The sequence below is a fragment of the Parus major genome, chromosome 7 (assembly GCF_001522545.3).
Source record: "Parus major isolate Abel chromosome 7, Parus_major1.1, whole genome shotgun sequence".
NCBI classification, from domain to species: domain Eukaryota; kingdom Metazoa; phylum Chordata; class Aves; order Passeriformes; family Paridae; genus Parus; species Parus major.
This window is the reverse complement of record NC_031776.1, coordinates 34524098-34545701: the sequence shown is the minus strand read 5'-3', so window position 1 is coordinate 34545701 and position 21604 is coordinate 34524098. Positions and strand designations below refer to the sequence as shown.

At 42.0% G+C, this 21604-nt stretch overlaps 1 long non-coding RNA gene across 1 annotated transcript in view; it reads right to left on the bottom strand.

The window, feature by feature from the left end:
- Positions 1–18681, bottom strand: part of LOC117244736 — a 45432-nt gene extending 26751 nt beyond the window's left edge. Inside the window, exons 1-10 of the long non-coding RNA XR_004498363.1 lie at positions 18237–18681; positions 17789–17840; positions 16839–16924; positions 16428–16585; positions 15588–15644; positions 15297–15434; positions 12466–13200; positions 7031–7152; positions 6142–6194; positions 1777–4585 (exon numbers count right to left, since the gene is read on the bottom strand). This is a non-coding gene — a long non-coding RNA (uncharacterized LOC117244736). The remainder of the gene's footprint in view (positions 1–1776; positions 4586–6141; positions 6195–7030; positions 7153–12465; positions 13201–15296; positions 15435–15587; positions 15645–16427; positions 16586–16838; positions 16925–17788; positions 17841–18236) is intronic.
- Between the last annotated feature and the right edge of the window lie 2923 nt (positions 18682–21604).

Sequence of the window (21604 nt, the reverse complement as noted above, 5' to 3'; positions counted from 1 at the left end):
ATAAAATACACTGTATATTAAATTATGCATAAAATTGTATATAGAATTATTATATTATAGTCATTATTAATAATAGCCTGGAAAGCCTTTTTATTTTTTCTTTTCAGAAATAAAAAAGAGACAACAAAAATCAACCAAATCCCCAGCATAGCCATGAGAGCATTTTTGAGGTGGGTTATTTTTTTTGCTTTGGCAAAGTTTTCCACCACGAAGCTATGACTACCCAAAGCTTTTTTGTGCACCATCCAGCCAAAACTCTTCCAGTCACTACTGGCTGAGCTCAGGATTTCTATTTCTGATCATGTGTGGTGCTGGCCAGGCTCCTCTCAGCTCCTGGTATGTGCCTGGGTACAGACACCTTCAAAAAAACACTAAAAATGAGTAAAAATGAACATTTTCATGTGAAATTTTCAGATTTAGAATTTTAACATTAGGATTTGCTGGTTCAACATCATCTTGGAAAAGATTGTCTCCTCTAGAACAACACCCTTATGGGAATTAACTAATTAATACCCAGCAAATAAAAATAGTTCAGGCTTTACTATCCATTGAAACACCTTTTTCTTTGGGATTGAAACAAGGTGCCACCAAGAACTCACATGGAAACTGCATCACAATGGAAAGAGATCAAGGAAACTTCTGTTTTCTGCACACAAACAGGCAATACCTCTACCTTCCCAAAGTTTGTGGTGTCTACTGAACTTAAATATGCAAAGTCCTGCAAATGACATCTGTAGCTGGCTGAAATTCTTTGTTTTGTGGGTGCTTCAATTTGAAAGTTGCTAAGGTGGGCTTGGCTGCTTTGAGGGTTTTTTTAATTGCAAATCAAAACTGAAAATTTTTCAAAACTTCTCCCAAAATATCAAAGGCTGAAACCCCTTTTTTAGATACAAAGTAGAGCAAGAGCTGAGCACTGCAAGCCCCTTTTGGGGTCCTGAGCTGCTCGAGAGCAACGGGGACAGCACAAGGGGCATTGGTTGTGTCTCAGATTACTCAAGAGCTCCCAGATCTGCCTGGTTCCTTGGACAATTCTGCCCCAAAACTGCTGCAGGGATTGGTAAAAAGGCAGAAGGTTCACACAGAGGATGCTGAGCTGGTCCTGGCAGCATCTGGGGACATCCCTGCTGGCACCCAGCTGAGCTCTCCACAGGCTGAGCTCACCCACTTCCAGCAGAACCTCCCTAAAAACAAAGACACCTCCTTTAAACTCCTGGCTTTTGGCACACCAGGGTTTTTTGAGGTAAAACATTTCCAAGTCATAAATCTATCAGGTAACTCCCCAGTTCCCAGTTCCTTGGTGTCCAAGAAATAGGATACACCCTTGGCTGGGAAGTGCAGTCGAAAGGATATCATCACCTATTGCCTTTCCTGCATACTTCCATGCCATACCTATTTTTCCCTGGATGACTCCCAAGCTGAGAAAATCTCTCTCCTTGCTTAACAAAATCCAGTGTTTTAGCTGCACAAGACACTGAGTGCTGGCCAGAAACATTACGGGTTCTTCTAAATAAGACATTTTTATTCTTTACAGGAGGAAAAAGGAGATCAGGCTCATCTCTAAGCTAAGAAATGCACTTACTGTTCCAAATTTTGAGTCAATATTCAGAGTTACTTTATACATAAGGCTCTAGTGGAGATTGATACAGTGCCAGAAGATACTAAATTCTCATTTTTGGTGAATGACCACCACACAGAGTTGCCAGCCGTGAGTTTCTTTTATGATAACAAAGAGCTTGCCAGGAAAACCCTGGGTAAAAAAATTGTGCTGATAAATACCTTGATTTAAAGATAACCGGTACAGCATTTCCATTGTTCACACATGGTTTCATTTTTTGGTCAGCAGAACATATTTCCCTTGCCCAGCTTCTCCTTCCAACAAGGTATTTCAGCCTTTTTCCTGCTTTGGAAACAGAAAACTCTGTGACTAAATCATGTGCATGATTCAGGTTGTCCTGACTGGACACACACAAGAGCAGGATTTGGCCTTTGAGAAATGGTGACATAGCAGGTTTTTTTTAAATTATATAATGGCTTTCTTCAGCCATCCTATTCTAAATTATCTCCATAGAATTAAACCAGAAACGTCTATTTGTCATCAATTATTCCCTTTGAAATATCACCTTTGCCCATCAACGTGGTGGTGGTGTTAGTCCCAGTTTTCTGTGCTTTCTCTCAGTTGTGCCCTGGATTTGGGATTCTCTTGATGCCCTGTTCTTTCAGTGATGCTGTTCCTGCCTGCTTTCAGAATAATTTCTCTTTCACACTTCATTTGCATGTTTTTCTCACTGCATGGGAAAAAAACCCAAACAAGCACAAGTTTCCTTGTCTCCAGCTTCACAACTGAGCAAAACATATATTCCCCTTCCTTCCCATTCCCTTTACCCTGCCACAGAGTTGGAAATGTTGCTTCAGATGTTCGTGTGGAAAACCCTGAGCAAAAATCCTGGCTGGGAATTGGGAAAGTCTGAGCTGATTCTCTTTGGATAATGACCTGAAGGTCACATTGCACTGAAAGGACAGAAGCTACCCAGGCTCCAGGTAAAGGCATAGCTCCATCTTTTCCAATTCATGTTGGATTAAAACCTTTAAGTTTTATGTGCAGATTTGTGATGAGTACCTGCTAAATTCCACCTTTTTAAACAGGAAGTTTTCTCTAGTACTTTTTTTTTTATTGACAAAGACTTCCTAAATTTCAAGTGCAACATGACAGACAAACTGACTCAAAGGAAGAGCTCCATGGTGGGGTCAGTGATTTTAGTCACCACTTTCAGTTTAACTCTTTCTTCCTGCAAACACTGCATCACACACTGAAAACTTCAGGCAGAAATCACTTTGGAAAAGTTACATCAAGCATTTAAGAAAAGCAAACAAGCTAGAACCTAAATGATGGAGGTGTTCCTGCCTCTCCTCTTCTCTTGAAGAAGTTGTAGACCAGGATGAGTCTCCCCCAGCTGAACAGGCCAAGTGACCTCAGCCACTCCTCCTGTGCCTTCCCCTTCCTTCAATACTTGAGTATCTTGAGTCTCCCAGGTTGGGGTTTCAGGGTCCTGCCCAGCAGTTTTGATTTGTTTTTGATGTGTTATACCAGCAAGAAAAAGGCATCAAGATCCTGCTCCATGTGCACCCCTTGCTGCTGAGTTACAACCCAGCCACAGCCCACAGCATTGCCCTGCTCCTCTTGGCCCTCATTACTGAGCACTCAGCATTCTCACCCCGCTTGTCTGCTCTTTAATAAGAAATAAAGTTGTTTGTTTATTTTATACCTATTTAACTTGTCGTTTAAGATTTGCAGAATGCCATCAATCTCTGCCTCAGCACGTTGACCTCACTTTAATTGGTGGGGCTCTAAATTCTGCACAGATGTTATTACTGTGAATTTGACTTTATATAGCAAGAAATTCGGGCTGCCATATGCTGTCTTTTATGAGCTAGCAGTTTGCAATGAATATCCATGACTAATGCTTGTGACCCAGGTAAACCTGTGATTAGGGAAGGTAAAAAGTTTACCAAACTTTATTGCAGCGCTTTCAGTAATTCCACCAACCACAAATGAACACATCTCCCCTGCCTCTGCCTTGGTACCAAAAATTGCTTAGCTCTTCTTAATATATCTGTCAACATCTAGTGCCATTCTGGGACTCTCATGAGTCAGCCAAAATTTTCTACATTCATAGATTGCATATCAGAGGGGATAAGATGATTTCCTCTGATATCCAGCATAAATCAGACCTTTTTATGTTTTTCTAGTGGTTTCTAGCTGTGCTTGGGGGGTTTGGCCTTTTTTGTTGAATAAACCAGGGCAAAACTTTCTGCAGGTTAGTAGGATTTAGCCAGGTGCTAAATCCAGAATTCAAATACATCTGCTAAGTCTATGCAAAAGTAGAAAAAAACAGAGATACATGGAAAATTAGGAAAAACTTTATGGAGATCTCAAATTTCATTCCACCCAACACAACAACTTCAGTTTAGCTGAAGCTCCAAGAAAACCTGTCCAGTGCTAGTGAACTTATTGGTCTCAAGGCCTGGGAGAAGCAAACATTGTTTCAGCCAAAGGGAAGAGACAAAAAAAGTAGGAAAAAACCAGTGGGTTTGAATTAGTCATACATATATTTGCAATGCAAAGTAGGGGAAAGTCTTCAATCAACAGAGAACTGAGGTTGTGGTGCCTCCTCACTGCAGGAATGGAGTCAGGAAACCTCACTTCTCCCAAGATAGAACTATCCAGGCTTTCCAAAGTGATTACATGGAGACAAGCAAATAGAGGCACCTCTAGATCAGAAGTCCTTGCCCAGTCTTATTTCCACGTCTCAGCCTTATCCCTGCTGAATGCTTTGCCCAGCCATCAGCAAAGGATAATAAATTCCTGCTTACTGTCAGTAAAATTTATCACAACCAGAAGCATAGCAGAAAGCCTGAAAATATGAATAAATCTGAAGCACTACAAAGTTAAAGTTGCTGGTTAATAATAAGTAGGAAGATGTTTGCAGCAGGTCCTGTGCTCCCAGCAGCTCTGTTCACTTCTACGGAGTCAGCTCATGAAATAGGAATTGGAGTGTTGCTCTCATGAGTCACTCTGCTTGGAAACCTTTACATATTAAAATAAAAAAAAAAAAAAAAAAAAAAACCCCAAACAAAAAAAAACCAAAAAAACCCCATGTGTTAAAAGTATCTTAGCCAAGCATGTTATTTCTCTTAAATATATAACAAAACACAACTGTCCTCAAGGTAAATATCCTCTGTTTTATTACTTTAGATCACTTTTCAGTGCTGTAATCATGTCATTAGGATTGCAGTTCCTGGCTCCAGAGGAAATAACCACCTAACTATAAAATTCTGGTTTCCCAGTCTATTTTGAGGGGACAACCAGAGGTCAGTGGGTCTGAGCCCCTACCACTGAAACCAAAGGCAGTAGGTTCAAGGCTCCTGCTCCATGGTGTGTCCCAAGGAGATGATTTTTTTTTTTTTTTCTCAGCTGCAGTTTCTAACAGATGTTCAGGCAGCTCATGTCATTCCTCTGAACTGAATTAGAGAGCTGTGTCAGGAAAAAGTGTGGACAGTCTGTGTCACCCACAGATGCACCAGCAAGATTCCTGCTGGTACCACCAGGGCTTCCGTGCTTCTGCTGGTTTTTTTGTAGCCTAAAAAAAAATTTAAATGGGGAAAAAATGAAGTTTCTTCCCTTGCCTTATAGGTGGGAATGAATTTGAACAATAAATCATTGAAATAAGTCTTCTATAAGTCTGCATGAGGCCACCACAGTGACTCCAAGGACCTTAGCTTTTCCTCTGAGACATTTTACCTTACTGTGCAATATCCTCAAGGATAAGAGCTCAAAACCTTTGGTTTCAGCCTATTATAGCTAGAACAGGCTCACAGTGTGGGAATTCCATATTTCATACTTCATAACATATTGTAATGCGTTATGTTTTATTTTCACTACCTCTGGAGCCAGGAAAGTTGCATCTGGCATGAGTAACTTCTGCAAAAAACAGGATGGTGGAGACCAAAGGATAACAAAAACTAATTTCACAGTGAGAGGCCTCTCCCTGCAACAACAGCATTCATCAATAATGGTAATAGCAAGTGCCAGCAAGACACAAATGTCCTCAAACTACCTTTAAGTATCTCTACACTGTTTTCTTGTCCAGTCCTGCAGAAAAGGTTTGGATCTGCCTTGTGGGAATGTGCCCTCCCAGGTGGTCCAGATGTGGGCAAAAGCTACATCAACAAGTGCTAAATTACATGTCCATAGACCAAATCAGCTCAGCATAACCCCAAGAGATGCTCAAAGCTACTTTTAATCCCAGGCACCTCAGCTCCTGCTGGGCTTCACAGGCCTGACCTACCATGGGTGAGCAGATGAGGAGTCCAACGGCCCTTAAATTATGAATTTATTTATTCTTTTTTAGGAACAAGATGGCAGGTTCATAAGTTAATAACCTCAATCCCTTTTCAAGGTGATTTTTGAGCACTCCAGTGTATATTTGCTGTGTTTCCTGAGGTCAGATCAGTGGCAGCTTTAATTGCACTTACAAGGAATGTTGCTAAAATGGGCACAGAGTCCTAAACTCAATGTTTTCTTCATTATTTTGCAACTTTGGGAGCCTGCCAACATCGTTGCGAGATTTGGCATTCACTTACCTGGAAAGAATGAGGCTTAATATTTCATTTCAGCTTTGCAAGGTTTCCTCCTCCTTCCAAAAAAAGAGCAAGCAGAGGAATCAGAAACGCAGGCAGAGGGCAAGGCTGGTCCCTCTGATGTTGGTAGGGATGAGCTTGGCTCTCCAGGGTTCTGGGGAGCTCTCCTGGAAATCAAGAGCAGCCCCACCACAAGTGGCTGCAGCTTGTCCACTTTGCAGATCTGTGTGCACAGGGAATATTTTTACCTCCTCATTCCCAAGGCTGGATTGGCAGATCACAGAATCATTAAGGCTGGGAAAGACCTCTAAGACCATCAAGTACAAAAATTAAGAGGTGAGAGGTTTGTCACACTTGGAGGTGTGAACTGTGAAGGCCAAGCTGAGAAACTCACCTGCAGCCTTAAAGCCAGATCTGTGTTTAACTCCTGCTTTAGATGTTTAACACAGAAAATAATCCTCAGACAGCTGTTACCTGGCACTTGGAACCCATAGACTACTTCTTGTTGATTATTTTAATGTAAAATGTTTTGACAGCCTCCAAGAGGGGGTGGTAATAAAGGTTACCACCACCCACATCCCACAAGAGCTGCTGTGCACCAATTCCTCATTAAGTTAAGGCCAGATTGGACAGGGCTTGGTTTAGTGGAAGGCGTCCCAGCCATGGCAGGCAGGATGGGACAAGAAGAGCTTTAGGGTTCCTTCCAACCCAAACCCTTATGTGAGTCTGTGAAGTAAAGCTCCTGCTTTCCTGGGTTGTGTTAATAAGGATTCAACCCACCCATGTAAGTTTCCCTTTTACTGGTTTAAAACAAGGGCTCCATAGGGCTGGGCTCCCTCTGGAAAATCACGGCATTGGAGCTGGATTTCCTGTGTGCTGGGATGGCACTTACACAACAAAGGTTCTGCTTGGAGCCAGAGCAGCTCCTGAGGATCCTGCCTGGGCTGAGCACCAGGGAAGGGAGACCCACTGCAGTGCCAAGGAGTGGATGCTTCCTCTGTCAGGATGCTTCAGCTGTTGAACAAAAATATTTTCCTGGTTAGATTCCTGGAGCTGTGCTTCCCCCGTCCACAATGTCCGACTTTCTCTGTGCAAAGGCTAACTCCTGACTCAAGCTAAAATCATCTACCAGGCCTACAATTTAAGAACAGCTATGTCAAAACCCTTCTGTGGATCTGGTCTTCCCTCTGCAGCCACCCCACTGAAAGGATTCAGCTATTTGGGGAACAAAACACTGTTCACCAGGAATACGGATGTCAGATCCGGCTTCCAAAGGAGTGACGCCTCGGTATATTTTGGTTTCATATTCTTATGTCAGTGGCACTGGTAGGAAATGGGAAAAGGTAAAAGCTCTGTGAGGCATGTAAATCAGGATGGGGAGTGTGACAGCAGGGGCTGGCACAGCTGTCACCAGGGCCGGCAGAAAACATTCCCTAGGGACCTGTATCCCTACCAGCACTCCCGACCCCAAGAGTTAAATTTCGCTGTTCGCCTCAGCGGCATAAATCCGTAGCATTCTGACTGAATCCCATAAAAGTAAATCAGTGTAAGTGAGGCCAGACAGCGGCCCTGCAATGCTGAGGGAGCAGTGCTGGGAACAGGGGCTGGAGATGGCAGCGAGCGTCAGCTCCCACCGCGCCGGTGGCAGAGCACCGAGTCAGCCAGGGAGCAGCTGGGAGGCAGCCAGATGGGCAATGAAAGGGGCACAGCCAGAGCCTCAAAAAAAATATAAAATAAAAAAAAAATAGGTTTTTAATTGTAGGAAATTTTGCAAGACATAAAGTTGAATTATTTTCATTTTTCGCTCCAGCAGCAGAAATGTAAATGCTGCCGTTTGCATAGAGAGGGGTTTTTTGGTGTTTTTTTTAAGTTGTTGTTGAGAGGCTGCGCTTAAAAAGGGGCTGGTATTAATCATCTCTACGTCAGGCAAGTTTAAAGGGGCTCATCAGGCAGTTCCTTGGAGGATCTGGTGGACAGGGGGCTTTTTGGCTGGCTGGGTTTTTTTTTCAGAGCGGGTATCAAATGGGTCCACGTGGCATGAACAGAACATAGCTCCAGATGGGAGAGCAGCTCCCATCTCTTGCAGAGTAAATCTGCTGTTTGAGACTATATTCTATGACTGAAATTTTATACATATGACTTTGTTGGAGCTGGGATCTCTTCCTTTGAAAATGTGCTACAATAATAATTGCATTTACCAGTTGCCAGTCCTTCTCGCAAAACGTGGGGTTTTTTTTTGGTTTGGATTGTGAAATTAATTGTCTCTAGCTAATATAATTAAAAACAAACACTTCGGATTTCAGCAGAGGGAAAAGAGAAGGGAGAAAGAGAAAGAAAAAAAAAAAAAAGCACAAACTGCAGCCCTGATTTTCTATCGACAACAAGAAAGCTCTGCCATCCCTGAACTGTTTAATTATTGAAATGAACTGTAACAGTACACTGGATTGTTGCCGAGGTCACCGAGCAGTACTGGATGTCGAGAGGAAAGCAGCAGCTCCAAGAGCCCTGCAAAGCCCCAGGCTCTGGGTGAAATCCCACACACTTTTTCTCAAGCATTCAGGCTGTGATAGGTAGCCCGATAGCACGGCCGGCTTGCTGGTACTGCAGAGGTCCAACGGTGCTTGCTTGTTTTAAGACGAGCCAAACTATGCTCTGGTGACCACCGTGACGCTGTGATTCCCATGCCCTATCGCATTCCTCTTTCTCAGATCCCAGGCATTTTTTTTTTTCCCCTACGTGCACTCCAGGATGTAGACAAATGAATTCCAAGTGACCTATGTGGGGGTGGACTCTTTGGAAACAAACAACAAAAATAAGATATCTCCTGTCCTCACTTTTTCATTTGCTCGCTCCCTGGATACAGTTTATTCGTGGCAATGAAATACACATTGTGTCTCTGGAGTTAGATCCAGCAGCAACATCTTTACCACCCCCTAACCTTGGCTTTTTTTTTCTTCCTTTTCTCTTTTTTTTTTCCTCCCCTTCTTTTCTTTTCCTGATTTCCTATTTAAGTCTTTACAAAAGACATCTTGTTTAACATTATCTGCTCCTTTGGAAGTCAGGCTGCCCTCTAAAGCCTATCATATCAAAGCTTGCTATTGATTTAAACAATGTTTTTTTACTGGAAAAAGTTTAGGAAGCTGGAAGTTTTGTAGAAAATTCTGTATCTGTACTAACTGCTGGACAAATAATGACTGTTTGCAGGGAAAGGGAAAAACTCCTTTTGAATCTTTCATAGTGCAGAAAATCCTGTAGATACAAAAATTGCTAAAAAGAAATAAAACTGCAGTTGAGGAACAGACAATAAACATTTCAGATTGCTTTATGGTGCACTATTACAGGCAACTATCTTGCTTAAGTAGGCATAGCATTTTTCACAGTATATATTTAAGTTGGTTTTTTTTTATGGGGTAGATTAACAACAGGGAAACATAGCTCTTAAAGGCAGGGCAGAAATAATTTCTGCCACTCCAGTGGCCTGATAGGTCACAAAAAATCTTTTAAAAATGGCCAGAAAATTGCAGTGCATGGTCAAGCAGGACCTCCAGCCCACCCCGTGTTGTGGGCAGCACACAGAGCCCGTGAGCAACCAAAGCCAGGAGTGATCCTGGGATCAGCTCTGGCCCTGCAGGCTCTGGGGAGGCTGCTCTGGTTTCCAAGAGTGTTGCTGGCACACCTGTGGAAGATGCAGCTCTGCAAAGCGGTGAGAGCAGCACTGGAGAGAGGTTCCTGCTGTGAGACATTGCTCCTCTCCCAGCACCAGCACTCTTGGAGCACCCAGGAGCCCACAGGCAGCAGCCCCTGGTTCCTGCTGTCACAGAGCCTGTCCTCCTCACCACAGCCCAGATACCTGGTCTGGGCCACCACAGCCCAGATACCAGGCTGTCTGGGCCACCACAGCCCCTGATGGACCTCAGCCCTGCTGCAGAGTGGCTCTCGAGGACAGTGGGCTGTGCAGTGACGTCCCCTTGCAGGCTGCCAACCCTGCTAGCTTGAACAATGGAACAAAAAATAAGGGGGAAAGAACAGTATTGTGCTGGTTTCCCTTTGGCTTCGTTAAAATTAGTGATGTCCATGAGTTCTGGGTTCTCCAGAGCTCTCCTGGCTGTGCACAGAGCTCAGAGTGGGAGGATCCTGCCTGGCAGAGGATTCTCAGTGCTTCTGCTCTGCCCCCGACTCCTGATGGGGAGGGTTTGTCAGTTCACAGAACCCCAGAATGGTTTGGCATGGAAGGGACCTTAAAGTCACCTCATTCCACCCCTTTCCATGGGCAGGGACACCTCCCACTATCCCAGGTTGTTCCAAGCCCCATCCAGCCTGGCCTGGGACACTCCCAGGGATTCAGGGGCAGCCACAGCTTCTCTGGGCACCCTGGGCCAGGGCCTGCCCACCCTCCCAGCCAGGAATTCCTTTCTAACATCTAATCTAACCCTGCCCCCTGACAGTTCAAAACCATTCCCATTTGTCCTCCATGCCCATGTGAAAAGTCACTCTCCAAATATTTAGCCAATTTTTTAGCAGTTCAAAGGAAATGAGAGAAAACTGATTTTTGTTATTCCCCATGGAGCAGCAACTTGCTCTATTCCCTAGTTTACTTTCACCTCCTTGGAAACAAACACTATTTACTCCAGATGCTCCCACCAGTGGCTGGATCCTCATGGGACCTCCTTTACCTTCCCTGGAATACGCAGATTTTCCACAGAGAAAGACCCTTTTGTAAATTATGTGCACTGAACTAAACAATTTAGCAGTTCATTCCCCCAGGTATCCAGTGTCCACTGTATGTCTATCTACTTAATTTAACAATTAATCTTTGGAAAGCTGGTAGTCATTTTAGATTAACTTTTTTGCCTTAAAAATCAATAAGCATCTTCCTTCTGGTTAATTTTTTCTTTTTATTTGTTTTGTTTTTTCCACATATTTCCAGAGGTCATCTTGTCTACTAAATTTGTTCATCCTTTTCGATGCATCACTTTGGAAATCAGAAGTGGAGGGAGGAGGGAGACTTGCTAAGAAATTAGAAAACATTTTACATTTTTTAAGTAGGTAAGATGAAGTGCTTGTGCCATAGTTTGCAATTATAATAAAATAAATCTAGAAACTATTTCATGTATGAGAGCATGTGCATTAGAAAACATATTTCTGTAACAGATAACCATCTTCTGAACACTAGAATGTTGGTAATTTGTCAGTTTTTCTTTTAATTAAAACTGTGTATATAGTTCATGCTCTGTTTGATTCAGTGTCAACATTTTGGATGGAGGCTAAAACTGATTTCCTCTTAAATCTTTGCATTTCTCAGGACAACTGATGAAGTGTGCCTTAACATTAAGCTCATGAACCCATGAGGTTTTGCCTGTTTCAAGATCAGTAAATCAAGAGATATTAGAGAAGCAGCCCCAATAAGACTCAAGACTTCTAACGCTTCTGTAAATGCTCTCTTTACCAAAACTGCATATCCATTTTTCCTCTCAGACAACCTGTTTTAATTCATTGCATCATTACCAAGCTGGTCCACTGTAAAATGAATTAAAATTATGCTAGTTAGGAATCCAGCTCTGAATATTTTTCTCAATGCAACCCACAAAACATTTGAAGTCTTTAATTTTATTTTTTTTTTTCTTAACAACAGAAAAATCTGCCTGGTGTTTCTCCAAATAATTTTAAAATATATTTTCATTTTTTTAAATTTTCAGTCTTCTTTTCTGAAAATACAAAAACTTGCAAGGTCTGGATTGGAATGAACCTTAAAAAACTTACAGTTCCAACCCCCTGCCATGGGCAGGGACATTTTCCAGTGGATTTAGTTGCTCTAAGGCCTGTCCAACCTGGCCTTGGACACTTCCAGGGATCCAGGGGCATCCACAGCTTTTTTTTAATCTGAGCACCCTGTGTCAGGGCCTTGTAACCCTCACAGGGAAACATTTTTTCTGTACATCCAACCCAAATTTCTCCTCTTTCAGTTTGAACCCAGCACTCCCTGTCCTGTCACTACATTCCTGATGAAGAGTCCCAGGTCTGGGTGAGTTTGGAAGCACAGCCCTCCTGACTGTCACACCCAGAGTGGAAATAACCACCACATTTCTTAAAAACACACACATTTAGCTCCAAGCCCCAGTTCCTTCTACCTTGCCTACTTTAATAAATACTCATGGCACTCAATAAAATTAAAACATCAGTGAACAAAACAGATCCATATGAATTTTCCCCCAGGGATTAGGAATGGAGAGGAAGCACATCTGGTACAGGAGAGTTGTGTTTCTAACTGTGCTCAACTGCCCCGCTGATAGGTGAGTATGGCGATAATCTCATTTATCTGTAACGTACCTGAATGGTTCTTGGATCAAAGCCTGGGGAAGGCAAAAGAAAAGACTGAAAATGGAGAAAGCCCACTCAAAAAAATATGGCAACTTCCAGATGTAATCACCATGGCAGTGAGGTGCTGGATTCCCTGGGAATTAGCTCAAGACAAACACGGTGAGAATTACTCTGGAGAGGATGTGAGGAAGCACACACCATGAGAAAGAGGAGCAGATGCATCTTTGGAGCTCTGTATTCCTCATTCCTCTAACTTCACATGCCCTTTACACAGCCTTCAACTAATTTTTCTACACTGATAATCTATAGAACCTAATTACACAAAGTCTAAAAAAGCTCCTTCTACGAAAGGCATAATGCTGATATCTGAGTCACGAGCACAGTTAATGTAATCTAACACATATTGCGGGAACCTACTGCACACAGATATTACCAATTAGCACATGATTTTAACAATCAACATTCATGCAATTAATAGAACACTTCATATTCCTTCTAATTTTGAGCTCTGCATGAGCATATGTTATCATGACGGAATGTGGGATCATTTATTTATACTGGAAGCAAGGCACCACATAGAAATCAGAGATGCTGAAAGTTAGCCTGAAAGTGAAACAGGCTCAGCTTTGCATTGAGGAAAGAATATTATTAGCCTGACTTCTAAAAGCTGAACCTTTACCTTACCTTCTTGTTGATCCTTGCTGTTGGTGAACGTCTGGAGGGGAATCTGTATCCAGATTACAGCTGGGGAATACAACAATATGTTCATCAACAAGCACTTCTCTCTAAAATTGAAAACTGTAATGTAATCATCACTCAAATAAAAGTAAATACTTATGTCTTGCTTAGATATTTATATATATATATATATTCAAAGATAACAATAGACACCTTGTTTTCCATAACATTTGTATTGTTTTTCTTTACTGGGAATGGGAAAGAATCACTGTGCTTATAGGACAGATGAAGGGTTGAGGCACACAGAGATTAAACTCAGATCCCCACAGCATTTAGCCAGTCACTTACTTTGAATTCCAAGGATTTAGGCATTTGATACCTTTAGGATCCAGTCCTGTCTATTTTTCTGGCAGCAGAGGAAGCAGGGAATCAAATTTCTGTTTCCCAGAGAGATTGCCAGCCTACCCTACCTGTCCCTCTCTCTCTCCTTCCTCCTTGGTGCTGGCATCAGTAAGAAGTAATGAAACCTTACTTTAATTACTGGAGTCCTAGATGTGTTACTGGCTCATTAAGAAGATGAGATGCTCAGTAAAGAAGGAGTTTTTTGCATGTAGACTGCAAGGACTCACACTTCACTGCTGCAGTGGCTGGAGCTGCCACATTCCCTGTCTGGCTCTGAGAAGGAGAATGTCAAAACATGGGGACTGTGCGTGCCTTCACCCCAGAACCTCTTCACATCTCCTGCTGCCTGACTACAGAGATGTCCCTCACATGGTTCCTGCCACTGAAAACCTTCCTGCAGGCCTCCCCAGCCAAACACACCCTTCAGGAGCTCCTCCTGGCACCTTGGGGACACACATCTGCCATACCAGCATCCCACCACACCGACCTTCCCTTCAGTTCAGGGAGACCTCTCCTCTGATCCTGCTCTCAATACATTTTGGAGGATGTGACAGGAGTTGCTGTCACCAGGGAGTCCCTTTCCCCCTGCAATGGAAGGTGGTGGTTGTCCCCTCTTTGCCTTTCCAGGGGATTGGGAGCAGCATTAGATTCCCCTGGGATTCTGCTCTGGGAAGAGCTCTAAGCCCAGTCTGGGGAGGCTGCTGGTGCAGGGAATTCTCTCCAGCAGCAGGTACCAAAGCAGCTTAGAATGCAGATGTAGACTCTAAATCAACGCCTTTCCCTCTTTCAGGACTAGCTCCTGGAAGAGTTTGGTTTACCACACATCTGAAGTGTATTTATGAACAGGAGAAATGCAGCCATTCTCTGGGTATAACTCTACTTCTATAAAATGTCAGGAGAGGGTTTATATCTCCCATTGCTGTCTCCCCCATTGAGGGAGCCTCCACAGAAACATCACTTTTTGGGCTGCTGCTGTTTGAAACAAGGACAGATTACAGAAATCTACAGGTTGATAAAGAAAAGAGAGGTTTTACTTGTAACTGCATGTTTATTTCAAGGGCTCTCTAACCCAGTACTGGTGAAAAAAGGTGGTGAACCCTCTCTGAAAGTCGGTGTCTGGTGGTGCAATATCCACACTTGGAAATAAAGATGCAGTTCAGTCAGATTTCTGTGATGACCAGGGGAGATGAACAGCCATAGACAAATGAGAGGAGGGAAAAAAGGAAGGTTTCAAATTCAGCTTGTCTGAGGTAACTTCAGTGGAGGTAACAGAGCAACATGAGTGTCACTGACAGGGAGGTAAACTGAGCATAATTGTCTTTACACAGAGAAAATACATTAGCAGAGGCCTTCCTGCCAAAAAGAAATCAAGAGATACTTTTTTCCACCAATACCTTCAGTAAACTTCCAATTTTCTTAACCATTATTTTTATTGAAGGCTTTACTGCACAAAGAATCCAGGGGGAACAGGAAATCACATCATGGTGCAGGTTGGGGAATTCTCTAAAAATACGTAACCATGGCACCCTTGTCATTACCAATCAAGTGTTCTTGATAAAAAGTAAAGTAATTAGCCTTTGAGAGGAGCATAGAGCTAATTAAAAATGACAACTTAGTCATCTCAACAAACAACAGCACAGAACCAGTCCAGAGTTCTAACTATAGCACAACATGATAACCTGACCTGCCACAACCACTTGCCTTCAACCCCTTAGAAGAAACCAGTCTGTGAGAGTGAAACTTTGATAACCTCTCCTTACATTGTAAAATTTAGGTTCGTCTCATCCACCATCCAATATTTCTGTTTGTTCTCTGAGTTTCTTCATCTTTTTCTAAGACAGTTTTGCCCAGCTATCAGAAATTTTTCCAAGTGAAATGATGGAAATTCTTGTAGTCTCCTGAAAGGAGATGACAAAATGTGAAGCATGAACATATGCATTGTCAAAAAAATTCACAAGTTGCAAATGAGTTTAGTCTCATAACAAAGTTGCTTGCTCAGAATTTATAAATAATAACCAGAAACAAAAAGAAACCACTGGTCTCTCACTTACAGAACAACTGGGGTTCTGTCCTCTCACAGGTGGCAATGACAAGGTTTTAATTCAGTTCTGTGGAGCAAGAATGAATATTTTTTCTTTTCTCAGCCTACAAAAATCCTTGAGGAGGACACATTATGAGAAGAATATACAAATTACCACCACTATTCTTATCAGGTGTATTTACTCATGTTGCAGGTATTGAAGGAAACAAGTTACTGCATTTTCATGGAATCCTACAATGACTGGAAGATGGAAGGAACCATGAAGATCATCCAGTTCCACCCCCTGCTGTGGACAGGGACACCTTCCACCATCCCAGGGTGTTCCAAGCCCCATCCAACCTGGCACTGGGCACTTCCAGGGATCCAGGGCCAGCCCCACCTGCTCTGGACACCTGTGCCAGGGCCTCCCCACCCTCAGAGGGAAGGATTTATTCCCAATATCCCATCCATCCCTGCCCTCTGGCACTGGGAGCCATTCCCTGGGTCCTGTCCCTCCATTCCTTGTCCCCAGTCCCTCTCCAGCTCTCCTGGAGCCCCTTCAGGCCCTGATTTTAAATCTTTCTCTTTTCAAATTGCCAGATTCTACTAAATATTTCCTAACATAAACACATATATATATTATATACATATATATAATTAAATACATTAACTGCAGCCAGCAACTATCCTTAAAGCTGAGAGCTCATTTTCTTTAAGAATTGGAGCTCTGCAATCACAAAATCATTAAAGTTAGAAGCAACATCTGAGCTCATCAAGTCCAACCATTACCCTAACAGTGCCCTAACCTAAGGTGTATGCACACAACAGAGTCTCCACAAAGTTTTGGCACAGCTCCTGAGCTCATACTCACAGGATTAGATCAAAAAAGGATAAATCAGTGCTGTGATGGGCCAAGCCATCACTGGCTCCTCAACAGGTCCTGCTGAGTGATGCTGATGCCTCATCACGCTGACAGACTTTCCTCAAGCACGCAGGAAATACAGATTTGATCCTCAAAACAAGGATTGACTGGAACAGGAAAAGAGGTAGAAGAGATTATGGTTAGGTTTTGAGTATCCCACACGAATCTTTCGCTGTAGTTTCAGTTCCTGCTTGCTGGGAAGGTCAGAACAGTGACTCAGAGAAGGCCTGAGGCTGCTGAGATGTAACACATCGGAAGCACCCCATGAAACAGAGTGATTGCAATGCAATGCAAGAAGTGAAAACTTAAGCTCCTTTGACTTACAGTATATATGAATATATGAGAGGGTAAAATACTTACAGATGTGTATCTAGACCAAATAAAAAGGCCTTGTAGAGATGGGGAAATCTGTATCTTGCACTGCGCTGCATGCAGTCCTAGGAAAGCTTGAAGCAGAAATAAAATGTTTGCTTATATTCTGAATAAACGCTGGATGAAAAGAAATTCTGAGCAGCCGTGAACTAGATAAAGACCTTGATCCTGCTGTGTAATGCTTGGTAAAACACAGCTCAGGAAGGCCAGCTCTGGCTTAGGAAGGAGAGTCTCCCTAAGCCTCCTCCAGAGCCAGTGGAGAGAGGGATCATCCATCCTGGGCTGGAGTAGGGAGGCATTGCTCCATTCCAGCCCATGGAAGCAGACCAACACACACAGGCTGAACATCTTAGGCTGGGATCCCAAATCTACAGATCTGCACCTCTTAATAATTATTCACACGCCAAATGTAACAACGCTGGACAACCTTCCTGAGCCCTGTTTTACAAGCTTTTCATTGAAAACATTTTCGGGGTCAATTCTTTCCTCCAGCTTGATTCTGTATCGTGAATTCTGTGCAATTTTGGGGATTCAAGTTTGCTTTTTCTATTCTTTAAAGTGTTTTCTCAAGCATGTTTGCAAAGACTTGTGTCTAGAAAAGTTTTAAAGGCCCTAAAGGAAATGCAGTTTCTTTTCAAACACTTACAGGACAGGCAGGTGTTCTGGTCTCAGACTCTTACGTGTTATAGGACATAAGGGAAGATAAGAGAAGTGCTGCTTTTCTCTTCCTTTTCTGCTTTCCCCAAGCAAAAATTAAAGTTTTACAGGGATGAGGTAGTAATCTACAACACCTGCAAGGAGCAAGCATCTACTTGATCTTTTGATACGGTGTTTCCTTGTAGAAACACCATATCAAAAGATCCTTGTAGGGGTGGTGGAGATGAAAATGAGGTATTTTTCTTGTTAGGAAAGGAGGAAAGAGGGAAATCGCCACTCACTCTTGTACCTCTCCTTAGACCTGCAGGCTCTAAACTCAATTCCAAGTTTAACCTGGAGAAAGAAATGGAAAAAATACTCTGTAAGGAACAGGACTCTGTTGGCAGCAGAGTGGATTCAGTGATCTAATAGTTCTTTCTCCAGCTCTGATTTCTTTGATACTATTTATAAAAAGGGGAAGAGAAATGATGGACCACTCCAAACAAATTGTTACCATAAACCAGCAGCAAACATCAGAATTGGCCCTTTAAGAGTAGTGTGGAGAGAGGGAGAGGACTAATAACGTACCTTTCCTGGTCCTGGGCTATGTTTATCTCCCATATTTATTTAAAAGCAAATCAAAATACTTTTAAGCAAGTCGGCTGGTTCCAAATTTAGGAACAATTGAACAAAGAGGAATCTGCTAATTCCAGATGGAGTGCATATAGTCCCTTGGCACTTATTACTTACCAAATGTTTCAGAAAGCAAACACATGACCTAAAAGATTTCGTGAGTGTGGGGTCCTCAAAAAGCTTTTAACAAGTCATGTATTTCCAACCGTATTTACTTTACCCACACACAAAACCCCTACTTCATTTTCCTTTAGGTTTTTTTGGGGGTTTTTTTCAGGCAGACAATGCTGCCTTTAAAGACTATTTATGGATGATTCAGTTATCCCATAAGGGCAGGAGCTCTAAAGGTGTCTCCTTTGAAAGGCTTCAGCTGTGGAGCATCTGCTGCCTGCCAGGGCCACCTTCCCTGGCGGGTGCAGGTGTTTTGCTAAAGTTGGATGAGCCCTGCAGGAAATGGGCACCCACAGATGGTTTCTCATCTCAAAGAGAAGCAAAATACTTCTCTTGTTGTGGGTTTTTTGTGGGTTTTTTTTTTCTCTTAAACCTGCTCCTTTGCACGCCAAAGTTGTCCTCCAGCATCCTGCAGGGGAATGCCAACCCATGATGATGTGCCTTGGGGCATGTTAATTGAGATTATTTTTTAATATTTTTTTTTGGTATGCACTTCATATTTGTTGCTGAGGTGTTTTAAATTAATTTCAGAGGAAAATGAGTCTATATAATGTAACTTGGAATTTTTTAGGGAGTGTTCTATTCTGTTTTTATAATTGTTTCCTCCCCAAATTAAATACTTCAGGGGAAGAATAAAGTAGAAATTCTTGATTTTTGAGGCAGTTTGATGAAAGTCAGTGATTTTTCACCAGCTCCCCCACCCCAGGAGAGGTGGCAGTGATATTTCCATCTGTGTCTGTCCAAAGCCTCTGGAGCCAGCAGCTTGTGCAGGTCCTTGTAGGCAAAAATCCCACCTGGGTGACTGCTTCAGGAGATCTTCATTGAACCCCGCCAGTCTGAGAGGGTAAAAACATCTCACTTTTGTTCTAGGTGACAATTTTCATGACACAAACTACAAAAACTTCAAGATTTCTGCTGTTTATACTTTTCTGCTGAAGGGATTAACCTGGTCCTGCAAGAGGGGCAAAATCAAAGACAGCAAAGAAAAATAAGCATTTTATTCTCAACTGAGGTATTTTTTTTTTTTTTTCAGTTTTTGTTTTCAACATTCTAACATGGTCTTTTTTAGAAGTAAAGCCCTTTCCATGGTTCTCAAAGGAAAAGAATCTAAAGCAACGAGTTGTGACTGAGACATTGAAAAGAGAAATAACTTCTGCTAATATTAACAGGTAGATGTAATTTAGTCTTGAGTTTTTGATGAGTTATACCTCTTCCCTTTAAGCTTTTTAATATTTATTTTTTTCCCTCTAGCTCTTATTTTAATAACCTTCCTTCCAGTTATGCTTCAAACCTTTCCTTTGGGCTTCCATCGTTGTCATTCTTTCATAGCCACAGACTCAGCCCAGAAAGAAACCGAGGGCAAACATTGTTATTCTGATTTGAGTATCTACAAGGTGAAATTTATCTGCTGACAAAGACTCTCTTTGTTCAGTAACTCTTCTCTAACTCTGTGCAGTGTGATAGTCCCTCAAGTTTTCCTACTGCCGGCATTTCCCTGCAAATCCTTAAGCTGCAGCAGCAAACTCAGCCCAACACGTTATTTTACATTTTTAACTGAAATGCTTTTTGTTTTTATTTTAATGAATCCCCTAACTCCAAGTTTAATTAAACTCATGTTTTTTAATTAATTACCAACAAATGCAAATAAGGCAAACTACACAAATATGTATTCACCGTTCCCCGATAGATACGTGGGTGGTTTTTTTTTTAATCCTTAAGTGTCAGGATTTAAAAAATCTCAAAGTCTTGAGGGTTACAACCCAAAAATTCTTTTCATTTGGGGCTTTATGAGAATTTTTTAGTAGTGTATGACAGGGAGCTTGTCTGCTTAAGGGAGGAGAAAGCAAACTGCAGGTTTTTTAGCTTTTACCCACTTTACTCTTGTTAAACAACAGTGACAATCAGCAGATTTAGGCCTGTGCATATATTATTATAAGAAAAAAAAAATGTAGAACATAAGAATTTCATAAAAATCACAGTTATGTTCAACTTCCCTAAATACTGAGAAATGTGGATTCATGAAATGCTCCCTTTGGTTATTTAAGTGCAGCTAAACAAGAAATCCTAAATGAAACACAGAAGAGTTCAAGTATCAAACTCAAACACTCAAAGCTCAGGGCCCCCAAATTTAAGACAAGTAATATAATCATGCTTGAAAAGGAGAAACTCCCTCCTGTGAGGACAATGCACAGGTGAATTTCTTTTTTTAACTACATAAGTATTATTCTTAGGAGCAAATATTTCAAGATCTCATGAAATATTACTCTGAAGAGTTGCTTAGAAATTTCTTAGCTTCTCTGATCACTTTTTTCAGCCTAAACCCTGGCAAAGCAGCCTGTCCTTAATACATGGGATTATTTAAATCATTAAAGCAGTCAGGAATATTTGTTTCTAGTCCCTTCCTGGGCTTGACATGGATGAATTTGGCTGTGTCCACATGTCTGGTTCAGCTCGATCTCACAGTCCCAGCATGACCTGAATCCACACACAGAGATCTCGAGTTTGCTTAAAGCCTGAGAGCAGTGCTTGAGCTCTGGCCCTCCTGGATCCCAGCCCGGAGTCCTGGCCCTCTACACCCTGGACACGAAGTAAAGCCAGCACTGGAGTGCTCAGCAAGTTCCCTGGACAATGTATTTTCCCATCAGTCAGAAGGTAAGGGCTGTTTTTCCTACTTGGCAAAGGGTTTTCTTATTTGCAGCAGCACTACACACCTTTGGGAAACATATTCTGCGAGTGTTTGCAAACATTCCTGTTTCCACTTCTTTTTATAGTCATTTTTAGGTTATATTTCAAGATTAATACATTTCTATATCTATAGATTTTCATATTTTTTTGTATTTTTTATACACATACACAACTCTCTGGGTACACATCCATAGAACCTCTTCTACTTCTCCCCTTCCAAAATAGAAGGCAGATTTCTCTATCATTCACCACGTGCTGGAAAGAAGAGATTAAAGGACTGACACCAAATTTCTTTTACCTCTATAAAGAGGTTTTCTGCCCTCTAAGATGCAAAATGTGAATGCACAAATTTGTGCTGCCTCTTTTCCCACCAAAAGGGCAAATAAAGAACTTAAAAGGGAAATTAGCAGCCTTGAGACCTGCCTATATAGATAAATTTTGGGCTGTTTTAGATAAATTTCTGGGGTGGGAGTTTTTCCAGCTCCCTGTCCCTCCATTTTCCCAGATGAAAAATGGGAATAAGCCACCCCTAATGATCTTATGCAAAAATTTAATTATGTTTAGCTTATCTAATTGATGTATTTTGAGGAGCTTGGCTAAAAGATGTCATATGTGCAAAGCTATTTGTT